Below are 7648 nucleotides of genomic sequence, written 5' to 3'. Positions count from 1 at the left end.
TGGGTGATTGATGGGTGACAGGAAGGCCTGCCTATCTCTGTACCCAACCCTTCCCTCAACCAAAATGCATGGGCACAAACACATACACTTACATACACACACATGCATACACACACAAAGAAAACCCTTCTTCAGAAACCTCCCAATGCAAACCAATTTCTCTTGTCACCTCCAAGAGAATCACTGACAGATTAAATGAAGAGAGGTAGGAAATTTTTCTACAAAACTTCTTTCAGGAAGCCTAATAAAATGGAAAGGGCAAAACCAAAAGATTACAAACCAAAAGATCTGGACTTTGATCCCAGATCTGTCACTGACAAACTATGTGGCTTTGGGCTGTGATGTCACCTCTTTGGGTCTTGGATTTTTCATCTATAAAATCAGGAAGTTGTTCTTGAAGAAGAGAAGATAGGATCTGGAGTCAGAGGACAGAGGTTCAAAACCTTGCTATGTCACTTATTACCTATGCAACCTTGAGTAAGTCAGTATCACTGGGCTTCACAATCTTAAGCTGTAAATGAGAAGGACTTGATCACCTCTGAGATGCCTTTCAGGTCTAGACCTGAGGTACTATGATCTTGTATTTATGATCCTTTCCAACTTTCCAGTTTGATTAATGGGAGAAGTCTCATTACCATGGAGTAACCCTTTTGGCGTCTCCTGTCAAAACTTCCACATGAACTTCTTTGTGGGAAGGAAATCAAGATGTTTAAAGGACTGAACACTAAGGTATAGGAGGATATGTTGAAGGAACTGGTAGAGGGCAGGGGTGACCAGAGGGAAAGAATGATTAAGTGCGGATAGTAGACACAAGAAACTATAGTTGCCATTTTAAATATCTGAAGAACTGTCAGGGAGAAGAGGTAGCAGAATTATTGTTATTCTGCCTGGCTCCAGAGGACATTATATACATTATATTAGGATAAAAATTAAGTGTGTGCTATATGGCAGGCACTGTGCTATGTGCTAAGGATACACATAAGAAAAAGAAAGACAGCCCCTGCCTTCTAGGAGTTTACAATCTAGTGGGGTAAGACAATACACAAAAGGAAGCTGAAAGGGGTTGGGGTAAGAATGCCAGAGGGTCCCTGGTGAAGAGGTACAAGATGATGATGGATTTGAAACCAAGTGGAGAAGCTGATGACAACTGTAGATGGAGGCTATGGGAGAAGTTTGTTGCTCTACCCTCCAATTAGAGAGACAAAAGTAATCGAAGAAACTGGTTCCAGAGAGCGAGAGCTACTAGGTGAAAGTGGCTTATTCCTTATTAGGGAACATATAATAATAATTAGAACAGCCTCCAAGGGGGAATAGTCTGCTTTGAAGGCAGTCCTCCATCTCTAGACGTCTTCAAAAGTAAAATGGATAACAGCATTTGTCCTATGGGAAACCTTTCCTGACTCCCATAGCTGACTATGCTTATTCCCTCAACTTACTGTGTACTTGGATAATCACTTACACAGTGCATTCCCCAGTGGAATATCAGCACCTTGAAATCAGAGATAGTCTGATCTTTATCTTTGTGTCTCTACATAAAAACAAACCCAAAGGACTCTTGTGTTTTCAATATTCAGGAATTAGTGTCACCTATAAATGGGCTGGCTAAATAAGCATTCTCTTCTTAATCAATCAGATTACTATGACATTATGCCGGAGTTTAATCCTTCCTTGAGAATACCTCTTATGGGCCACTTGTGACAGATAGGTGACTTAGGTAGAGTTCTAGACTAGGAGTTGCTAAGACCTGAGTTCAAATCCTGCCTCAGATGCTTTGTAGTTGGGTGACCCTGGGCAATTCACTTATCTTATCCTCACTTTACTTATCTGTAAAAAGGGGACAACAGCACCCAGCTCATGGAGCTGTTGTGAAGATTAAACAAAAAAAAATGTAAAGTGCTTTGCAAACCTTAAATTGCTCTACACACTGTATATTGTTATTCTTGTTATTACTATGGTTTGGATCATTATAAGGACAAGTTAAAAGTGACTACAAGTGGCTGTTCAACAACCACTTACAACACATGATACTACAGAATACATCTGGTTACCACCTCCAGCCTCAGCTGCATCTGGAGTGCCAAGTACTTTAGAGAGATGCTCCTGGAACATTCTGGTCTCATAAAGTCAATCAGACCACTGGTGGGCAAGCTTCTTCCTCAGGAAGTTGAAGTGTCTCTTTGCAACTCCTGTATTTTCCCTCTCTAGAGGGCTTTCCACTCCTGACCCCTTTTCACTCTTCAGCAGCGTTCATTTGCCTGAGGGCATGCACAGTGCAAAGTATACATGTCCTGAGTTCAGAACTAAGGGTGTAGTGAAATCTCGCCATGCAACATGGGCAAGCAGTGCCAGAAACACCTCAGATTCATGATGTGTTTGATTTTTAATTAATTTTTGGTCTTTGTGCTTTCAGAAACCTTTTACTGTTGCCAAATTTGGGGGGGTCACAACCCACAGTTTAAGAATCGCTGCCTAGAGCACTTAGGAGCTTTCCCGTTTGTTTATGGAACAGTCATTTGTGATCTGTCATAGGAGACCTTAAAGAAGCTGGCTGAGCCCAGAAAACCTAGTGTTTGTTTATGGCATATCAGGAAGCAGTCACAGAGAGGCAAGCCAGAGGAAGAAAGTTTGGTTTGGAGTCAGAATATCTGTGTTCAGGTCCTGGGTTTCATTTGCTACTTTGGGCAGGTCATTAATACCCGCAGTCCCCCTCTGTTCCTCCCTAGTAGAAAGCAAAGGATTGACTAGAAGGCCTTTAAAGTCCCTTCCAGCTTTACATCTGTTCCTATGACTCTTCTGCATGAGAGGCAATTCCCTCCACTTCCCTGTTACTTCTAATATTCCTTGCCCTCTCATCTTCCTCCTGCTGCCTCATTTCTAGCCCCTTAGATTAGGCAGCCTGTTTAAGGGCAGAAGTGGTTGTAAAGTGTGCTACTTTTTTTAAGCTAAAAATGAAGACAAGAAATAACACTTTTAAATACTTCTCCAGGTTACTTATACTGTTTCTAGCACTCTCAATAACTTTGTTTACTTTGACTTCAATAGAAATAAACGAAGCAGGAGAGAGTTTGGAACTCAAAGTTTTAAAAACAAAATGATAAAAACTGTTTTTAGATGGAACTGGTAAAAAATAAAATACTAAACAAATTTTAAAAAATAAAAAAAGAAATGAATAAACTTTGATCAGCCTTTTAAGAGAAGTAGAGTCGCTGATGGGCCTTGGGCCAATAAAGGAAAACCAAAGGAGATGGGAACTTGGAATGGATACTTAATTGGGTGGTGTCTATAGAAAAAAAGAGGACCAAAGACAGATGGCATTTCCAGTTTTGCTTAAAAGCACCACTGTGTCATAACAAGAGTACATTTTCTGGTTGGATCATTAGATGTTTAACAATAATGCAGAATACATTTTTTGTATATTTTATATTCTAAGATCTTAGCTGTCAGAGTATATGACACACCAGTTGTTCTGAAATATCTTTAGGATGTAGCAGCCTCACTAAGCTGGCCAGATTGTTGGGGTGGGGGTGGGGTGGGATGAGGATGAGAATAACCCAGATTTCTGAGTTTGTTACGGTTTGCAAAGTGCTTTCCTCAAAATAACCTCCCGATGTAGGCAGCACAATGTTGTTGCTGATGTTATTAGTATTATCCAGACCTATGATTCCAGTGGCATAGGGAACTCCCAGTGTAGAAAGAAACCCTTGTACCATGCAAATCCGCAAATTATCTGTAACTTCTGGTCTTAGAGAGTCACTTGGGGCTCTGAGAAATTAGCTATCTTCCTCATGATGACAAGCTGGTAGGATTTGGAACCCAGATCCTCCTCATTTTAAGGCCAACTTTCTATCCACCACAGCATACTGCTTCTCAGAAGTACTATCATCTCCATTTTGCAGATGACTAAGGTGAGGCCTGAAGGATGAAGTGACTTGCCCACAAGGACAGGGATTTAAACCTAGGTCTTTAGATTCCAAATGTAATGCTACTGTAATGCAGATACTTGTTTTCCCACTACCACTTACTTTCATTTCCAGTCTCCTTTTCTTCCCACCTTCCCACACACACACCCAGAATGCCTGAGTGTTACCATTTCCATTATAGTTCAGGAAGTTTGACAGCTATCTTCAGTGAGTGAATTCTGAGTGAGAGACTAAGATAACCTATTCCTTGAACAACTGCAGTCTGTGCTTTCTTCATTAACTTCCTTTGTGCTTACTTGTTTGGGAAGGGAATAGACAGGATGACACATCTCTGATAAGTAACCTCTCACCAGGCTCTTTAGATGTCATCTTGAGAAGTCAGTATGGCCCAGGAGAAAGAACACATATGGGACTTAGATTCAGAAGACTTGGGTTAAAGGTCTAGGACTTCTATCTTCAAAATATCTCTATTTTACAGTTGGGTAAATTGAGACTCCGAATGGCTGAATGACTAAAGGGATCACAAGACTTACAATCTGACAGAGCCTTGGACATCACCTAGTTTGACCTCCCTCATTTTACAGATGAAAATCTTAAGGCAAGAGAGAGTATTAATCCAACTCATAAAAAGGCAGATAGGGTGTGGTTCTCAGACGCATGTGTTCATTCAATAAACATTTATTAAACACTTAATTTGTGTAAGATCAAATCAAATATTATATCCATTGTACAGGTTGCCTTGACTTGTCAAAGAACACAGGCAATAATACCTACCATCTCCACCTATGGATATTAGGAGACCCAAATGATAATGCACTTTAAGTGCCTTGATTCAATAATATGGTATATATACATGTAGGTATGTATAAAATATGCAGTTCATATATGTACATATGCATATATATGTATATATGTATACATATACATACACATAGTATGTGTATATACCCTATAAAAGATATGTGTTTGAATGCATACACATTACATATATACATGTGTGTATATATGCATATGTGTATATATTTATATTGTGTATACATACATGTATATAGGTATGTATATACACATGCATACCTATATACATGTATATTTGCTTTTTTCTTCATTTGCCCAATGAGGTTACTTCCAACTGAAATATCTATGATAAACCCAAGGAAAAAAATAGAATATATCAGCATGGTATATTTTGGCATCATTCTAATATGAAAATGCCACGACAAATTAAACAACTTCTGTTTCTCTCCTCCTATGGTGGGGGGGGCACGAGGAGAAGGGAGAAAGGAATCTTAAGCATCACATTGAGCTGCAAGGATATTAATTATACTGAGTTCCATATTAAATGCTCTTGCATCTAAGGAGCTCATTTACTTGACAATGTTATTATTATTTGTTATTTACATGGCACTGCTGATATAAACACTGTTTTATAAACACACACATAAAGTTTATTGCTCTTATATGAGTGTACCCTATAATTATGCATTTACCTTCTAATAAGCAATGTGAGGAGCACAACTCATTCAAGCAAAAGCATTAGCATATCTCTCTCTGAGTTCCTAAAAATCTCTGGGTGGTGATGGAAGAGCATTTTTTTTCCTGTTAACAGAAAAGAAATCTAAGTAAACAAGAGTCTAAGAAAAATCTATTTCTGGCTTCTAATATATATCCATATCCACATACCCGCTCGCACACACATATATTAACAAAAGAGGCAACTCTTTCTGAGAAAAGGTTTTGAATTTTTGCATTAAAGGGGATTTTTTAAGGGGGTGGGGTGATGTATCTTAGTTTTCAGTTTGCTCTTTCCCAGGACAGATCCCTCACTGTAAATTCTACAGAAGGTGCAATGTGTGGGTGTGGAGGCAAACCACACAGAAAGCTCTGTTTGCCATGGTTTGGTCTCAATAAATACCACATGCCAAGTTTCTTCAGAATGATTATTTTTTTTAAAGACCCGATGAGAAAACACAAAAAAAATGATTGAACCTTAGATATCTGCTACCTTTTAAAGGAAAACTTTTTGAGGGGGGTTGAAAGGAAAACAGTACACCATAGGAGCCCACTGGGAGCACCAGGTATTTGTAAGATGAGGGTGGGGTAGGCGGGGCAAAATGTGGCATCCATTGTTATCTTTCAGCTAGGTTTGTCATGAGGAATATCCACTTATCTATTCCATGTGGTTGACTTGAAATACTTCCTAGCTGATATACTAGTGGAGAATCTCTAAGAGGAAACAGTCTAATCACTAAATTGTGAACTAACACAACAGTGACTTTGGAACTTCATTCTTGATATCTTCCAGAGGTTTATTTTGCTAAATGGCTTGAGTCCTGTTTCTTTTAATGTCACATGGACAGTATACCAGCACCATGGAAGGAAACTGAATGGCTTCCATTTGAATTGTCTTAGGAAGATTCTGAAGATCTCCTGGCAGGATAAGATACCAGACACTGAGATCTTTTCTCAGACTTAACTGCCAAGCATTCAAACTACTGCAGAGAGTGCAACTCCGATGGGCTGGCTATGTTGTTCAAATGCCGCACATGCTTGCCAAAAAAAGACTATTTTATGGAGAAATCACACAGGACAAGCACTCACCTGGTGGTCAGTAAAAGCAATACAAAGACACTCTCCAAGTCTCTGTTAAGAACTTTAGAATTGATTGTGTGACATGGAAGACACAGGCACAGGACCACTCAGCATGGCGTGCCCTCATCAGAGAAGGTGATGTGCTCTGTGAGCAAAGAAGTATTGAAGTGGCTCAAAAGAAACACAAGATACACAGATATAGAGAATCCACCCTAAATGTTCACAGGGACTATTTGTGCCTGACCTGGGGTAGAGCATTCTGAGCCCATACTAATCTGATCAGCCACAGTGGACACACTGTAACTTAACTCTAACATAGTGATGTCATTTTGGTTTTCTTCGAGAACAAATGACAACAACCAACCAACCAACCATTTTATGAAGATCTGTTAAGAATGTGTCTTACTAGGCAAGTAAACACAAAAAGTAGATTATTTATTCCAAGGTCGCACCCATATTTTATCTCTGATCCTGAACTGGGTGATCATGAACAAGTCATTTCCCCAAAAGCAGTGTGAAATAGTGAGAGAAGCACTGTATTTGGAGTTAGAGGACCTGGGTTCAAATTTGACCTATGTCACTAACTGCTTGGGGCAGTTACATGACACAGTGGGTAGAGTGCCTGGCCTGGAGTCTAGAAGACTTGAGTTCAAATCCAGCCTCAGACAGTTATTAGCTATGTATCCCTGGGCAATTTACTTACCTCTCCTTGCCTCAGTTTCCATATCTGTAAAATGAGCTGGAGAAGGAAATGGTAATCCACTCCAGTATCCTTGCAAAGAAAACTGCAAATAGGATCATGAAAAGTCGGACATAACTGAAAAAATAACTAAAACAACTAAGTACTTGTGTCACTTAGGGTAGGTCACTTAACTTCTCTGGTCATCTGTTTCCTTATCTGTAAAATGATGAGCCTGGACTAGGTGCCCTCTATGGCGCCTTCCTGTAATAATGGTATGGTCCTAACATCCTTGGATCTATTGTTCAATGCTTCTGAGATGTAGGCTACATGGCAAACATTCCCTTCCTGGGTCACCTAAGAGAGATGTGAAAAAAAATCTTATTTGAAACTATCTTTAGTTCAGGTTTCTTTTTCTTTCTTTCTTTCTTTCTTTCTTTCTTTCTTTCTTTCTTTCTTT

The sequence above is a fragment of the Vombatus ursinus genome, unplaced genomic scaffold (genome assembly GCF_900497805.2).
Source record: "Vombatus ursinus unplaced genomic scaffold, bare-nosed wombat genome assembly UNPS02014841.1, whole genome shotgun sequence".
Classification (NCBI taxonomy): Eukaryota; Metazoa; Chordata; class Mammalia; order Diprotodontia; family Vombatidae; genus Vombatus; species Vombatus ursinus.
This window is presented reverse-complemented; position numbering follows the sequence as displayed.